This window comes from Muntiacus reevesi, chromosome X, assembly GCF_963930625.1.
Source record: "Muntiacus reevesi chromosome X, mMunRee1.1, whole genome shotgun sequence".
NCBI lineage: Eukaryota > Metazoa > Chordata > Mammalia > Artiodactyla > Cervidae > Muntiacus > Muntiacus reevesi.
In genome coordinates this window covers 147,937,769-147,955,285 of record NC_089271.1, presented here as the reverse complement: position 1 = coordinate 147,955,285, position 17,517 = coordinate 147,937,769, and the positions used below count along the sequence as shown (strand labels likewise).

The 17,517-nt window shown below is 46.4% G+C and overlaps 1 pseudogene; it reads right to left on the bottom strand.

Annotated features, from left to right (window-relative positions):
* Positions 1–325: 325 nt before the first annotated feature.
* Positions 326–2,520, bottom strand: LOC136154767 (protein SET-like; annotated as a pseudogene).
* Between the last annotated feature and the right edge of the window lie 14,997 nt (positions 2,521–17,517).

Below are 17,517 nucleotides of genomic sequence, written 5' to 3'. Positions count from 1 at the left end.
AAATAAGTTGTGAACCATGGTATAAAGGAGAAAAGAGACCTCAAAAACAGGACAACTGAGCCCAAGAGGAGGAAAAATAAAAGACCGCAACTTGCTCCTAGGGACTGGAGAAAATTTTATTTATTTATTTTTATTAGTTGGAGGCTAATTACTTTACAATATCGTAGTGGTTTTTGCCATACATTGACATGACACAGGCATGAATTTACATGTGTTCCCCACCCCTATCCCCCCTCCCGCCTCCCTCCCCATCCCATCCCTCTGGGTCTTCCCAGTGCACCAGCCCTGAGCACTTGTCAAAAGGTTGGAATCCATCAGTGTTCCATTAGTCATCTTCCTCTCCTTCCCCCCCTTCATCATCATCTTCATCTATTTCACCTTCATCCTCATCCTCTTCTTCATCAGTACCTTCCAATCCTTCTTTCTCTTCATCATCATCCTCATCTTCTTCTCCTTCCCCTTCCTCATCATCCATGTCAGGAACCAAGTAGTACTGTAATGAATTTGGCCAAATATCATCTTTGATGACCTCTCCTAACTCATCTGCACCTGCATCGGAATGATCAGTAAACCAGGTGAAGAAGCTTTCTGGTTCCTCATGCTGTCTCTTCCTGCTGGCTTTATTCTGTTTGACTTGATCTTTTCATCAAATCCTTTCCAGATTTCCAGTTGATTTCAGTGGACTTTGAAGATGGATCACCACTCTTATTCAGATGAAATTCTTTGGAGAGAATTTTATTTTCCAAGTAAGGGTTTTCATCAAAATAAAAAATCTATTCTGTAACCTGATGTAATGTCTTCAAATTCTGTCACTTCAACTCTTGTCAAATAACACAGCGCCTCTTCATACTCCTCCCCAAGCAGAGAAGACACTTGCGGATGGTTAACAAATGTCACCCCAAAATTTGGGATTTGGGCAATCAATTCCAACCTCTTCTGAAAAAGAAAAAAAAAGGTTGGCAGAGTTGGTAATATTTTTGTCCTACTTTCAAAAGTATTAAGTTCATTATGTTTCTATTTCATTTTGTACTTCATCAATGTGTTCAATTGCTTCTTGCTGTTCTTTTTCTGAAGCCTTGGGGCCTCATCGCGGTTGGATTTGAGCTTCTTGGTACTGACTTTGGCTGCAGGCGCCAACCTGGTGCTGGTGCTCGGGGTTGGGGGCGGAGCAGGGAGGTGAGAGAGAGGGGAAGGCACAGGGGACGGCCAGCGGCTTCCCCTTATGCCACATACGCGGGCTCTGGCGCTCTGTCTCTCGCTCGCTGTCCCTCCCCCTGACTTGCGCGCCGCTGCCCTTGTGGCCTGACGACGAGGGAGGGGCTGGGGCTGCGTTCAGGGCCGCGGCCCGGTTCGTGCTTACAGAGGGGAGGCGGCGGCGGGTGGGCAAGCGGCTAGGCTCCCTCACTCGCTCTCCAGCTCGCTGCTCAGTCTCCTGAGCCACCTCCTCCTCCACATTCTCCTCAGGGCGAAAGGGAATGTATGGCTTTAAGAGTGCTACCAGAACCAGAAGTGAATGAATGTTGCCCACTTTGCTAGCACAGATTCTGCCAGATAACCGCACCAAGTGTCCCTCCAAAGTTTAATATATGCCCCCCTCCAGCAGTGCACACAGCCACTGGTTTATTCATGACCTTTGTAAATTTAGCAAATCTGATGAGAAAAAAATGATTTGTGGTTTGAGTATGCAGCTCCCAATTATTGATGGTGTGCATTACAATTCCCTCCCATTTGGATTAAGACAGGGATCAGGAAACTATGGCCTATGACCCGAATGCAGTCAGCCAGTAAACTGTATCAGAGCAGATTAGTTTACACATTGGTTAGGGCAGCTGTCCTGCCAAAAGTCTGGAGGCCAGGCAAGTTGCAATGGATCACTTAGCCTGCAGAGTAGAAACTATTTCGTGTCTGCCCTGTCACACAAGGGCTTTCCAACGCTGCTTTTTGCCTATTTGAGTCCTCTGCTCCTTCACCGAGCGGGAGGTTAGCTACATTTGGGAATGTGGGCTTACGACTATTCTCTGCCCCAGCAGGCTTCACAGTCATCAGTGCATTTCGTCCCCACAACCCCAAAAGAGACAGAGTGCCCCTTACCAGTTTTAAGAACCCAGAACTAAGGCTTGAGACTGAGGAACCGGAAGAGGCGGGGCCAGAGCCCCGGAACCTATAATTCGGCTCCCCTCCCCCACAATCACCTCTTCAACGACTGATCCTGCAGGAACCACGTGCCCTCTGTCATCATTGGTGGGAGCCCACAAAAAACGGGCATGCGGCACACGCTGTTTGGTGGGCTGTGGCACGCATGCACCCTGCTGTTAAGGGGTAGGATCTTGGCCCCCATTCTGAGGGCTTCTAGCACCTAGGGCTGTGAGGGTTGTGGAGTCTGCTCTGTTGAGAAATGAGCTCGTCTGACGACGATGAGGTATGTCTGACTGGGATCAGGTCTTGCCCCAGGGCACAGGGAGGGCAGCGGTGGGGACAGAACCCACTTAGTGGGGTCCCCGGGGTGGTGTAGGCGACCATGGCCTGGGTAGAGTGGCCCGGATGAGGGCACTCCAAGGTGGTGAGGGCACAGCCGTCTGGAGGTTTGGGGAGGAGGCCTGGTAACCGGGGAGGTCTAGGAGAGCAATTGCTGGAACATGTCTCTGGGTCTCCAGGGGCTAACTTCACTGAATCAGCCGCCCTCAGACCTGAAGCCCTTCGACCTGTCCTCGGACGAGTTACAGGAGACACCGCACATGAAGGTGGGCATCTTCCGCAAAGAAGGAGGCCAGCTCAAGGTGGGGGGCTTGGATGCTTCTGGAGGCAGGCTCCGACAGGCTGCCCTCAGCGGGCCTGGCGCTTACCTGTACTCCATCCAACATGCGCTAGCTGCCACCATGCAGAGTCAGTTCACAAGAGAGTTCGACATCTGTTCTCCCAACAAGCCATCTGAGAAAGCGCAGAGCGTGGGCAGCGGGAAGCGAGGGGGAGGCCCGGCCAGCTGCCCCTGGTCACCCCATGGAAGAAGGGCCCTCAGGAGAAATCGCCAGGTGGCGCTGTCTCCAAAGTCATCCTGGGGAGAAAGCCCCAGGCCTGCCTCTCGGGGGGTCCCCTGGCACTAGACAGCTTTCCTCCCATCTCAGGCCTGCCAGTCCTTGGCAGAACTGAGAAGTATTCCTTGGTCTCTCCGGGGGCCAGACAACCCCAGCAAAACACCGGGAAGCCACCAGGGGCCAGCAGGACCAAGGACTCCGACCTGGTGGCCCAAGGAGATGGCAACCGAGGCAAAGAGCCGGCCCCAAAGTGAGTAGGCGACCCTCCCTTCCCCTCTCCTCCTCTCCCCTCCCTTTCCCCTCCAGGCACTCCACCCTGAAACTTGCAAGGGATCTTTTTCTCTTTGAGGTTGTCATTAGGACGCCCAGTGGGGCTGGTGGAGGAGGGCACTGGCAGCCAGTGAGCACTGACTAATCCCTCAGTTATTGGGCGGCTCCTGATTCCTGCTGCCTTCTTTGCAGTGGCCCTGAGCTTTCTCAGAGCCCCACTACTCTCCCTGGCTGACTTCTGGAGAGCATTTTCAAGAGTTTAGATTTTTACTTTTTATCTGTTCCCTACCTTGCCCTGCCCACCACCCCCCCCCACACACACACACACAAGATCTCAAGAGTTTAGCTTTTTACTTCTTTTTACTTCTTATCTGCTCCCTATCTCACCCTGCCCCTACACACACACACACACACACACACACACACACACACACACACACACACACACACACACCCTAATGAGTCAGGAATGTGTGTGTGTTTTAGCTATCTTGCCCATCCAAGCATCATGGAGGATACAACATCTGGGACCTGGATACCAAGACCTCTCACATTCCAGGAAATTCACCTCTTTTGCCCATGGCCCAAGGGAGTGTCAAACCCAGAGCATCTCCACCTTCAGGTGAGTCTCCAAAGTTTGGTTTCTAGGACAGAAGAGAACTCTTCTCAGACACTCCCAGGACCCCAGCCTTGTTCTCAGACCTCTCTGCCTACCCCAACAGTTCTCCCATAGGAGACAGTGAAGACAGGGCTGGATTGAAGCTAGGGCTCCCTGGAAGGCAGGCCCAGAGCTGCTGAGCAGAGTAGGGATAGCTTGACCACGGATGGGGGTGCTGCCTTGCTGTATACAGTGCTAAGCCCTTCCCGCTTGTCTTCTGGACTTGGGAGTTGGATTTTATGTACTCTTTTAGGTTTCCAGAGGCCACTTTGTCTGCCCCGAGAGGAAATGAAGCAGCCACTAACTGGAGCACACAACTGCCCTCAAGTAATACTCTCTTGTCTAGGCATCAGGGTTGGTGTCTGGGTTAAATATACTTATCTTGTCCCCGCCTCACCCCCGAGGTGGGAGACTATTTCCATTCCACTGGAAGACTCATTCTAGTGTAACCACGGGCTTTGCGATGTGGGGTCAGTACCAGGGAGGGAGCTGGGGATGAAGGGCAAAAGGGTGAGACCATACTAACAATTTCTTTATTCCCTGTCAGCTGGGCTAGTGTCCTGTGCTACAGAGAGAAATTGACAACCTTAAAGATCAACTTGGTATGAGTGGCTTCTGCCTGGACAGAGGGAGACCAGGGCATCCTACTGTAGAATGTAGTTGGGGTAGGGGGCTGAGGGTATAGGCTGCTATGCAAGGATCAACATTCTTGTGGAAGGAGACTCTGCCAGACCTGACCCTGGAGCCTTCTGTGCATTTTTACCTCTCTCTGCCTACCTATCTACCTATCTCTCCATTAAAAAAATATATTGTTTGAACCACATGTGCACTTTGCCTACAAGTCCTAGAGATCTTATTTTAGTTCATTTAGAGATACCACATTTATTTTCTCTAACTGCTGGTAGGCAGAGAGGAGACGTGTTTTCACAGGATCTGAATGATTCCGATACATTTTGGAGTTTGAGAACTACTTGTGCATCTTGTTCTCATTTGGAGAAACATGTCTATTTTTAACCTGAGTGATGGGTGGATGGGTTAGTCGCAGGGCTGGATATCACTAGGTTTGGGGAGTTCCAGTTTCAGGGTTAGGCCTGTCCCATGAGAAAGAGGGGATTTCTGAATCCCTGTGCCTGGAATGCCTAGATATGCCTTTCTCTGTTTCAGTGGCCTTGCAGTGCTTCATTGACAAGTTCCAGACCCTTTGAAGTGAGTGGGACATGTTCTTCCCTTGCCCAGTCTTGGTGTGAGTGGGCTGGGAGCTCCACCCTGACTCTGCTCCCTTTCACAGGCTGAACACAGCATCCCCCACATGGAAGCAGCTGGTGCCTCTTGAATCCAGAAGTTCTACACTGGGCCCCTTGTTGTCCTTGCCTGCTTCTCATCAGATGGCCCTGCCCTGCTGCCCTACCAGGGTGTCCCTCTTTCCTGAGGGTTAGCACAGCTTTTGCCCCTTTCATGCTGCAGTTTTGAATTAAAGTACTTGTCAGATTTGGTGGTCTGCCTCCTTTCTGTGGGGAAGCCTGGGTGGGCCCTAGTGACCTGTGTCTGATTGGTGTGTGGCTCTTCTCCTATGTGTACCACACTGTTCTTCTCCCTCTTTTCTGAGCCTTGTGGTGTCCCCACCTCCTTCTCAGCAGGAACAAACTGCCTTTTCCCAGAGCCCAGCCACACTCCTCTCTCTGCACTTGGATCTACCTTCCTGTTCTCCCCTCTCTTCTGTGGTCATTTGAGAAGCTGCTACACAACACAGTTGACTTTTCCTCCTTCCCAAGGAAGTTGCTCAGTCGTGTCCAACTCTGCAAACCCATGGACTGTAGCCTACCAGGCTCCTCCATCCATGGAATTTTCCAGGCAAGAGTACTGGAGTGGATTGCCATTTCCTTCTCCAGGAGATCTTCCCATCCCAGGGATCGAACCCTGGTCTCCCACATTGCAGGTAGACACTTTACTGTCTGAGCCACCAGGGAAGCACAGTCTTTTTTCTGGATTCATTGTCTGCCACTGGTACTCCAACAGCTTGGCCAGCACCACTGTGTCATCCTTGTTTTCCTCTTTGATCCTTACCAGTCACTTCTTGTTCCTTAGTTTCAGTAGAGGGTGGAGGCAGAAGTCACAGCACAGCAAGATGCAGAGCAAAAATTGGGACAGGAATCCATTCTGCTGACTCTGAGTCAACTTTAGGGAAATGCCTCCAGTTCAGTTCAGTCACTCAGTAGTGCCTAACTCTTTGCGACCCTGTGGACTACAGCATGCCAGGCTTCCCTGTCCTTCACCATCTCCTAGAGCTCACTCAAACTCATGTCCAGTGAGTCAGTGATTGCCCACAGGTGGTTAGAAATGGATGGTCAGAGGGTCCATATCTTCCATGCCCCAGCCACTGCCAACACCACCAGTCTGGGTCCAGGTCCCATCCTGTCCCCCTTCAGGACCCATATCACCCCAGACTGCCCAATGTTCCCATGCCTGTGGGCCTGAGCCCCTGCACCTGTGTGTCAACCCCAGTTCATCTTTGGTCAGACAGACTCCACTGTCCCATCATACTTCACTTACACAACACAAGCTGAAATATGAAGTGATTATTTTAAACAGCAATGGTGAGCACTGTACCAAGCATGGTGGCGGAGTGGGGGGGGGGGGGGGCGGCGGCAGCGGGGGCATGTCCTGACAACAGGGCCTTGGGAAAAGGTCGCACACCCAGGAAGCCAGTCATACCTAATGACATCTAGGGACAAGGGAATCTGGATCTATCTCTAGCTGAAAGGTAATATGCACAGGTAAAACTTGAAAGACATTTATTTCCAAAGGAAAGAAGGGGAGACTCCATACAGAAAGGTGATCTGAAGTCAACTAGTTGGTGAGAATGGAGGACACACAGTCTCTGGTTCACAGCATCAGACGAAGCCCCCTGGTTAGGAAGAACACAAGAAGTCTCCCCCAGCAATGGGGCAAGGTCCTTGGTTGGCCCATCAGACAGCCACTGATGTCTGATCATCAGACAGATGATCAGACCTCTGGGGAAGGCTCACTTGTCCTTACATTGTCCTCTGTAGCCACTGGCTGTGTTATCTAGAGGTCTCTCCTTACCCATCTTTCCCCTGGAGCCACTCTATAAGTGAGTCTCGGAGGGTTCACCCTTCTGGGAGGCCACCCAATGCTGGTGCAGCAGGGTGGGTGCTTTAGGGTCTGATCAGTCACTGGCTTTGTAGGCCCAGCTTGTAGTTTTTTTGGCAATATACTTTCATTTACCAATGGTTTGGCTTTCAGCCAGTTCACACATACAATTAAACAGCTAATCTAGACAGGTCTCAAGTCTGAAGCATTTTATTTATTGGTCTCCGTGCTGGCCTGTGCCCCTCTCTGACAAAGACCATCAACTGTCTTGAGTGAAAGTCCCTCAGTTATGTCCAACTCTTTGCAACCTTATGGATTATAGAGTCCATGCAATTCTCCAGGCCAGAATACTGGAGTGGGTAGCCATTCCCTTCTCCACGGGATCTTCCCAACCCAGGAATCGAACCCAGGTCTCCCACACTGCACTCAGATTCTTTACCTGCTGAGCCACTAGGGAAGGCCAAGGATACTGGAGTGGGTAGCCTATCCCTTCTCCAGCAGATCTTCCTGACCCAGGAATCGAACAATGGTCTCCTGCATTGCAGGTGGATTCTTTACCAACTGAGTTATCAGGGAATCTAGAGAGTTCTTAAGCCTGAAGCCTTTTGTTTACTGGTCTCTGTTCTGGCCTGTGCCCCTCTCTGACAATGACTGGCGGCTGTCTTGAGGCCATCTGAAAAAGTGTGCTTAGATGCAGATGAAACACGTTTAAGTTGGCCTCCATTGCTTGGCTGGCTTACATAGTCTCATCTCCTCAGGAGGCTGATTCCAAGCCACCTTTTCAAATTGCTGGCATTCAACCTTCAGAAGCATTTAGCTTTCTCCACCTGTAGTGTTCTGATTTTTTGGGTTCTTAATCACCAAAGGTTTCAGGTCTCAGGCATAATGGTTGAGAAGAGCATCACTGTTAGAAGAACTGCATTCCTTCCCAGCTCTGCTTGGAGACCACCCACTATAGCCTGAGTTCCCCTTTCTTTTCATAAGGGATCTCTGAAAGTAGAAAGACCATCAACACATCCCAAATATGTTTATTCTTTCTATCACTTCCTCCAACACTTCAGCCTTGGACAGCATGTCGTCCACCACCCAAAGTCCTGTGGGGAAGCAGCTGCTTTACCAACCATGCTAGGAATACTGAACATACAACAAACTGCATCCATTTAAAGTGCATCCCTTGGTGATTTCAGAAAAGCACATCTTCCCATGAAACCAGCACCAGAGTAACATACAGAATGTCCTCATCATCCCTGTGGTTGTCCTTTCCCATCACATCTGTAGCAACCTAGATGTGTTTCACTCTAGCTGTGTTTGCATTTTATATAAATGGATCATCCAATATATAGCCTTGTGTGTCTGAATATGTACTTTGAATTAAAAGCACTATGAACATTTGTGTCTAAGTTTTTGTGGAGACATATGGTTTTCCCTCACAGCTCAGTTGGTAAAGAATCCACCTGCATGCAGGAGACTCCAGTTCGATTCCTGGGTTGGGAAGATCTGCTGGAAAAGGGAAAGGCTACCCACTCCAGTATTCTGGCCTGGAGATGTCCATGGACTATACAGTCCATGGGGTTGCAAAGAGTCGGACACGACTGAGCAACTCCACTTTCACTTTCACCACCTACAAAAGAAAGGCTGTTTTCACTGGACAAGGGATGTTTTCTCTCTTTGTTGGATGGTAAAGGATGGGCCTACCCCAAGGGATCTCTCAGTGACTTTTCAAACCAGTGCTTACAATGGGAAACACCTTTTCTAAATATAGTTCATTTTAAATCCCTGCCTTCCCTGTGGGTTGGGAGGAACACACTGGAAACAGGAAAACATTTCTCCTTCCGAAGGGCAATTACACCATTTGTCTCTAACAAGTACTTCTGAGAATTGCCCTCCCAAGATCCTAGAAGTCCCTGAAGGTCCTTGGTTTTCATTCTTCCAACAACACTCCCGACCTCTCCTTGCTACCTTCACCTGCCTCATGCCCACAGATTTTGCTCTCTGCTTCAGTGGATCAAGGCTCCAGTGTGCTCCTGGGTTCGTTCTCAGAATCTTCCTGATGAGAGGTGGGTGAAAAGGACAGCTGGTTTCCACTGGCAGCCCTGAGACCAGGTAGAGAGGCTGGATGCACATCTGGCTATGAGAACGTGAGTCTTGGCAGTTTTTTTCCAGCCCTGGAATCAAGATAACCTTTATCCTTCTTTTCCTGGTGGGTTGATGAAATGGAAAAGCCTTGGGGTAGGACAGAAGCCACTTCCCGGCACTCTACAGGAGACAGACTGATGGATGTTGTAGGGGCTCCAAGAACAGAAGACTCTTGGCACGGTGATGAGGAGCTTGGAAGGAAAGCAAAGAAGGCTCCTGGGCAGGGGCTTTAACTGGCATCGGGAGTGCCAGCCAATATTTCCTCAGGGACTGGGGACTGAGCAAACCCCTTCCCTGACAGAGGAGCTGGTTGGGGCTGGCACTGAGAACACAAGCCCATATATATGCCAGGGCTGCTGAGCTAGCCCTGATCACCCTGTGGCATGTTGGGGGGCTTTGGGTTCTCTTTTGGAGGGTCAGGGCTGTGAGCAGGAGCAGTCTTGTGCTCCCTGAACAGCCAGGCAAACTGGGCATTCCAGATGACCTTGACCAGGTTTCCCAAGGCTGAACCTCCGAGTCTCCATCTCAGCAATAAGGCCCTGAAGGCAGCCATGTGAAAAGCACAGGGTGGAATCGAGAAAGTCTGAAGCAAAGCTGGCTATGCATCCAAGAGGAGCCTCATCAGGGTGTCTGGGGCACCTGGTTTTCTCCTGTGCCAGGTCCCAAGTGCAGCTGTGTCTGTGACACCCAACAGGGTTAGTCAGGCTCTAAGTAGCTGACTCCTGTGACCAGGCTTATGGACCCCATCATGCCAAGCCCAGGTGACACAAGAAGACTTGTGGTTGAGTAGACTCGGCACTGGGGACTCAACAGGTAGGTGCCAGGACAGACACCTGAGGGGTAGAGGCAGGTTCTGGCAAACCTTTCATCCTCTTATTGTAGGATTCTGATACCTTTCAAACCTATGATGCGGGAGACATAGAGTGTACACCAGACCCCAGGAGTCAGGGGGCCACTGGCTCAGCTGACTTTCGTGCTCCAGAGACCTCCCCTATCTGCATCGTCCATGGAGGGAGCAGGCCTATTCGCGGCTGCTTTTAGCTCTACTGCAACTACTCCTTGCAGCCTTCTCTCCTTCGTGGAGGAACTTTATTATGATGGCTTGCTACACTTGTTTGTGCTTCTAAAGCTTCTCTATACAAACACACAGGAGGCAGGGTATGCACAACAGGCTGTATGAAAATCCACAAATTTAAATGACAGCCTTCATGCTGTTTCTCATTTTTTAGTATTATGAACAATACCAAAATGAATATCCTACTATAGTTGTTTTTTGGCACTAGATTTTCTAGGATAGGAATTGTTGGGATAAAGAGTAAACTGCTTTAAATAGTTTGATACATATTAACAAATTGACCCTCAAAAAAGTTGCATCCATTCACATGCTAACCAATTGTGTATGAAAGTGATCATTTTCATGCATCCCACTGCAAACACAATAAATTCAGTCTTTTACATCTTTGCCCATCTAGTCACTCAAGGAACACCTCAATAAAAAGTCCACTTTCCTTTTGATTTTAATATAATTGAACAGTATGTAGGGCCTTTGACCAATGGTATCTCTTCATTGAGAAGTGTCCATTCATATTGTTTATCAGTGTTTTATTTGGGACAGTAATATTTTTCAGATGGGTAAGTGCTCTTTACAGGTTTGAAATATCACATGTTGGTCATAATTGGAAAACATACCCTCCACATTCTTTCATTTTATCTTTGTACATTGTCTTTTTCTGTGTACAAGTTAAAGCAATTTAAATGTGTTTAAGTGATCTTGTTTTCATTATGCTTTCTGAAATTTGTTTCCAATGAAAAGCCCTGCCCATTATAAAACTATGAAAACCTTCATTCAAAACAACTTTTGGACTTCACATTTTTTAATCTATTGGGAATGTATTTGGTGAGAAACGACATAGAAATCTAGCATTATTTTCTCTCCAAAGTGTTGATCAGGTGTCTCAATACCATTTACTAAATAATCCATATCTCCCCACTGAAATGAATTGTCATCTTTACCAAATTCTAAATTCCCATCTGGGCTTATTCTTGAAAATTTGTTCAACCAGTTAATATATGTGGCATGATTGCAGGATGACCTCTCTGAGGAAACTACCTGAAGAAAACTGTAGGTAAGGTAGGGGGCAGAATTAAGAGACAGAAAGACAGAAAAACAGAGACAGACAGACAGACTCTTAGAAAAGAAACCTTTTTGCAATGCTGAAAGGAAAGCTTACAGAACTATTAGGTGGGTGACATTTTGCATGGATCTCTGGTTCTCTGAATCTTCTAAATTATCTCAGATATCCCCATGGCAACTGTGAGGAAACCACTCTATTAACTTGTGCTCTTATATTCATGACAGAGACACAGCTGGATTGGAATCCAACTTCAAAATTGTAATTTAGTAACTTTAAGAATCCTTTTCCAAACTGGGTTTTCTTGGCACCCCACACTTTGGCTACATGCACTAAGGGACCTATCAGTAAGGTCAGAGAGAAACTGGAAGGTTCTCTCTAGGTGGGGAGGAGATAAAGTCAAGATTGGAGTTGTGGCTCCCAGGCTCTAGGTTACCTAAGACCATGACAAGTGACTGTCGGTCCTGCAGTCACACTTAAAGTTGGCTTCATGGCAGCCTCTACTCAAACCCTAGAGTTTGCCCTCAGAGAACACACAGCCCCATTTGCCCAGTGGTAGCAGCTGGGTTCTCTGCTCCCTTCCCCTGCAATGTGAAGGGAGTCACTTGGCCTTCTCACAACTTAACCGAGTAAGTAATTGCAAATCACCCCCAAACAGCTTGGATTTTTTGAGTCTATTGCTTGAAACTCACCTGTGCTGGTCTGCATGATTGGAAGCTCTTCGTTTGTAAGTGGAAAAACATAACTGTGAGTAAATGAGGTAGGCTCCCTAGAGGGACATGGAGGACCTCATAGTATTGAAGTTAGGGGCAGAGTAACAAAGCACCAGGAAGTTACAGACCTGTGTAGTTCCCTATGAATTTTTGGATCAACTTTTCCATTTAGGAAAAAAAAATGCTGTTGAGATTTTTTTTTTTCCAGTGGGTTTTGATGAGGACTGCATTGTCTGTAGACTACTTTGTGAGTACTGTCATCTTAACAATATTGTCTTCCAATCCATGTACGTGGAAAATCTTTCCATTTAATTTCAGTTCACTTCAATCGCTGAGTCATGTCCAACTCACTGTGACACCATGGACCACAGCATACCAGTACTCCCTGTCCATCACCAAATCACAGGGTTTACCCAAAACTTACGCCGATTGAGTCGGCGATGCCATCCAACCATCTCCTCCTCTCTTGTCACCTTCTCCTTCTGCCCTCAATCTTTCCCAGGACATGGTCTTTTCAAATGAGTCAGCTGTTCACATCAGGTGGCCAAAGTAAGTATGGGAGTTTCAGCTTCAACATCAATCATTCCAATGAACACTCGGAGCTGATCTCCTTTAGGAAGGACTAGTTGGACCTCCTTGCAGTCCAAGGGACTCTCAAAAGTATGCAACACCACCACAATTCAAAATCTTCAATTCTTCAGAACTCAGCTTTCTTTATAGTCCAACTCTCACATCCATACATCACTACTGGAAAAATCATAGACTTCACCAGACAGACCTTTGTTGTCAAAGTAATGTCTCTGCTTTTTAATATGCTGTCTAGGTTGGTCATAACTTTCCTTCCAAGGAAAGGAGTAAGCAACTTTTAATTTAATGGCTGCAGTCGCCATCTGCAGTGATTGTGTAGCCCCCAAAAATAAAGTCTGCCACTGTTTCCCCATCTATCTGCCATGAAGTGATGGGACTGGATGCCATGATCTTAGTTTTATGAATGTTGAGCTTTAAGCCAACTTTTTCACTCTCCTCTTTCACTTTCACAAGAGGGTCTTCAGTTCTTCACTTTCTGCCATAAGGGTAGTGTCATGTGCATATCTGAGGTTATTGATATTTCTCCCATCAATCTTGATTCCAGCGTGTGCTTCTTCCAGCCCGGGGTTTCTCATGATTTAATCCCCATATAAGTTAAGCAGAGTGACAATCAGCCTTGATATACTCCTTTTTTTATTTGGAAACAGTCTGTTGTTCCATGTCCAGTTCTAACTGTTACTTCCTGACCTGCGTACAGATGCCTCAGGAGGCAGGTGAGGTTGTCTGGTATTCCCACCCCTTTCAGAATTTTTCACAGTTTATTGCTACCCACACAGTCAAAGTCTTTGGCATAGTCAATAAAGCAGAACAAGATGTTTTTCTGCATTTCTCTTGCTTTTTCGATTATCCAGCAGATGTTGGCAATGTGATATCTGGTACCTCTGCCTTTTCTAAAACCAGCTTGAACATCTGGAAGTTCACGGTTCATGTATTCCTGAAGCCTGACTTGGAGAATTTTGAGAACTTTTAGAACTAGCACCCAAAAAAAGATGTCCTTTTCATTATAGGTGACTGGAATGTAAAAATAGGAAGTCAAGAAAAACCTGGAGTAGCAGGCAAATTTGGCCTTGGAGTACAGAATGAAGTAGGACAAAGGCTAATAGAGTTTTGCAAAGAGAACACACTGGTCATAGCAAACACCCACTTCCAAGAACACAAGAGAAGGCTCTAAATGTGCACATCACCAGAAAGCCAACACCAAAATCAGATCGATTATATGCTTTACAGTCAAAGATGGAGAAGCTCTATACAGTCAGCAAAAACAAGACTGGGAACTGACTGTAGCTTGCATCATGAAATCCTTATTGCCAAATTCAGACTGATATTGAAGAAAGTGGGGAAAACCACGAGACCATTCAGGTATGACCTAAATCAAATCCCTTATGATTGTACAGTGGATGTGAGAAATAGATTTAAGGGACTATATCAGATAGAGTGCCTGATGAACTATGGACGAAGGTTCATGACATTGTACAGGAGACAGGGATCAAGACTATCCCCAAGAAAAAGAAATGCAAAAAAGCAAAATGGCTGTCTGAGGAGGCCTTAAAAACAGCTGTGAAAAGAATAGAAGAGCAAAGAAGAAAAGGAAATATATATCTACTCGAATGCGGGGTTGCAAAACATAGCAAGGAGAGATAATAAAGACTTCCTTAGTGATCAATGCAAAGAAATACGGGAAAATAATAGAATGGGAAAGAACAGAGATCTCTTCAAGAAAATTAGAGATACCAGGGGAACAGTTCATGCAAAGATGATCTCGATAAAGTATAGAAATGTTATGGACTTAAGAGAAGAAGACGATATTAAGAAGAGGTGGGAGGAATGCACAGAAGAATTGTACAAAAACGATCTTCACTACCCACATAATCATGATGGTGTGATCACTCACCTAGAGCCAGACATCCTGGAATGTGAAGTCAAGTGGGCCTTAGGAAACATCAGTATGAACCCAGAAAGTGGAAGTGATGGCATTCCAGTTGAGCTATTTCAAATGCTAAAAGATGATGCTGTGGAAGTGCTGCACTGAATTTGCCAGCAAATTTGGAAAACTCAGCAGTGGCCACAAGACTGGAAAAGGTCAGTTTTCATTCCAATACCAAAGAAAGGCAATGTCAAAGAATGCTCAAACTACTGCACATTTGCACTCATCTCTTACACTAGCAAAGTAATGCTCAAAATTCTCCAAGCCAGGCTTCAGAAATACATGAACCGTGAACTTCCAGATGTTCAGACTAGATTTAGAAAAGGCAAAGTAACCAGAGACCACATTGCCAACATCCACTGGATCATAGAAAAAGCAAGAGAGTTCCAGAAAAACATTTACTTCTGCTTTATTGACTATGCTGAAGAATTTGACTGTGTGCATCATAGGAAACTGTAAAAATTCTGAAAGAGATAGGAATACCAGACCACCTAACCTGCCTCTTGAGAATTCTGTATGCATGTCAGGAAGCACCAGTTAGAACTGGACATGGAAGAACAGACTGGTTCCAAATAGGAAAAGCAGTACATCAAGGCTGTATATTGTCACCCTGCTTATTTAACTTATATGCAGAGTACATCATGAGAAATGCTGGGCTGGATGAACCACAAGTTGGAATCAAGATTGCTGGCAGAAATATCAATAACATCATATGTGCAGATGACATCACCCTTATGGAAGAGCGTGAAGAACTAAAGAGCCTCTTGATGAAAGAAAAAGAGGAGAGTGAAAATGTTGGCTTAAAGCTCAACATTCAGAAAACTAAGATCATGGCATCAGGCCCCATCTCTTCATGTCAAATAGATGGGGAAAGAGTGGAAACAGTGGTTGACTTTATTTTTCTGGGCTCCAAAATCACTGCAGCCATGAAATTAAAAGACGCTTACTCTTTGGAAAGAAAGTTATGACCAACCTAGACAGCATATTAAAAAGCAGAGAGATTACTTTGCCAACAAAGGTCCGTTTAGTCAACACTGTGGTTTTTCCAGTAGTCAAGTTTGGATGTGAGAGTCAGACCATAAAGAAAGCGGAGAGCTGAAGAATTGATGCTTTTGAACTGTAGTGTTGGAGAAGACTCTTGAGAGTTCCTTGGACTGCAAGGAGACCCAACCAGTCCATCCTAAAGGAGATCAGTCCTGACTGTTTATTTGAAGGACTGATATTGAAGTTGTAACTCTAATACATTGGCCACCTGATATGAAGAGCTGACTCATTTATAAAGATGCTGATGCTAGGAATGATTGAGGGCAAGAGGAGAAGCGTACAACAGAGCATGAGATGGTTGGATGGCATCACCGACTCAATGGACATGAGGTTGGGTAAACTCTAGGGGTTGGTGATGGACTGGGAGGAATGGCGTGCTGCAGTCCATGGGATCACAAAGAGTCGGAAATGACTGAGCAACTGAACTGACACTGAAAGGTGCTCTGTTCACACAGCAAGTCTTCAAAGCAAATATGAAACACTTCTAACTGTTTCCAAGTCACTTCACAGCATCCCAGAACAAAGCTTATGCATGTTTCAGAATACAAAGAATAACCAGAACCCAGGGCAAAATCATAATGCCTGATAGCAAATCTAAATTAACCAGGCATGAAGAAAAGTAGGACAGTCCAATCCATAGTGAGAGAAATGGAGCAATAACATGCATGCAGATTGGAAAGAAAGAAGAAAAACTGCCTTTATTTGTAGACATGATCACCCATACAGAAGAATCTGATGGAGTCTCCAAAAGAATAAGTAGTCTAATGATGGAGTTTAGCAAGTTTTCAGGATGCGCCACATTGTAGAAAGAGCTACTGTAAGAATGCACACAAATTAAAACTAAGGCTCAGTATTCCCTGTTGAATATAAGGGAAGAGATGTCCCCTCCTTTCCTTAAATCATTTACTTTAGAAAACGTGTAAGTTCTTTCTCTCTCTCTCTTCGAAATTATGCATACAGTTTTATTTTCATTTTTTAATGTTTTGTCTGCACCATGAAGGAGGAAATGGCAACCCACTCCAGTAATTTTGCCTGGAGAATCCCATGGACAGAGGAGCCTGGTGGGCTACAGTCCACAGGGTCACAGAGAGTCAGACACAACTGAGTGACTGAGCACGCATGCACGCACTGCACCATGATCTTCATGCACAATCTTGCTTCCTTGACCAGGAGTCGAACCATTACCCCCTGCAGTTGAAGCACAGAAGCCTAACCATGGGACTGTCAGGAAATTCCCTGAAAGTAAGAGTATTCTTTTAAAGGCCATAAAAGCCTCCCGTTCAGATTTACAACCCAGAAATGTCTTTTTCAAGGACTTTTCGAATGTAAACATTAATCAAGAGAGCACTCTCTTTCTCCCAGTTTCCATGGGAGGGGAGACAACTAACTTAAGTGGGCACCTGGCTCCCAATTGTGAAACTGGCTCCTGTCATAAAGATGAGAGACTTATTTTTCACTAGTATTAACCAATTGAATTAGTATGCTTCAGATGCTGTAACCAAGTACTGATTCACTCTGCTGATCGACACTGGGAGGACTAAAGAAGAGAAACTTGTTTCCTCACAGTTTTGGAGGCTACACGTCCATAACCAAGGAACCAGTAAATTTGGCTTCCAGTAAGAACTTTTTTTCTGGGCTGCAGACGGCCACAATCTATATTGTCTTGTGGCCTTTCCTCAGTGCACATGTGGAGACAGAGAAATAATAAAGAATGGGGAGGGGCAAGAGGGAGAGAGAGAGTGCATGTGTTCTCATGTGTCCTCTTCTAAGGACATGGAAGTGTGTGTATATATGTGCGTGCACAAGGGTGCACAGTCACATGAACGGCTGTGAGACCAGGGCCACATTCTTTTGATATAAATTTGAACTACATTGATTTACAATGTTGTGCTATTTTCTGGTGTACAGC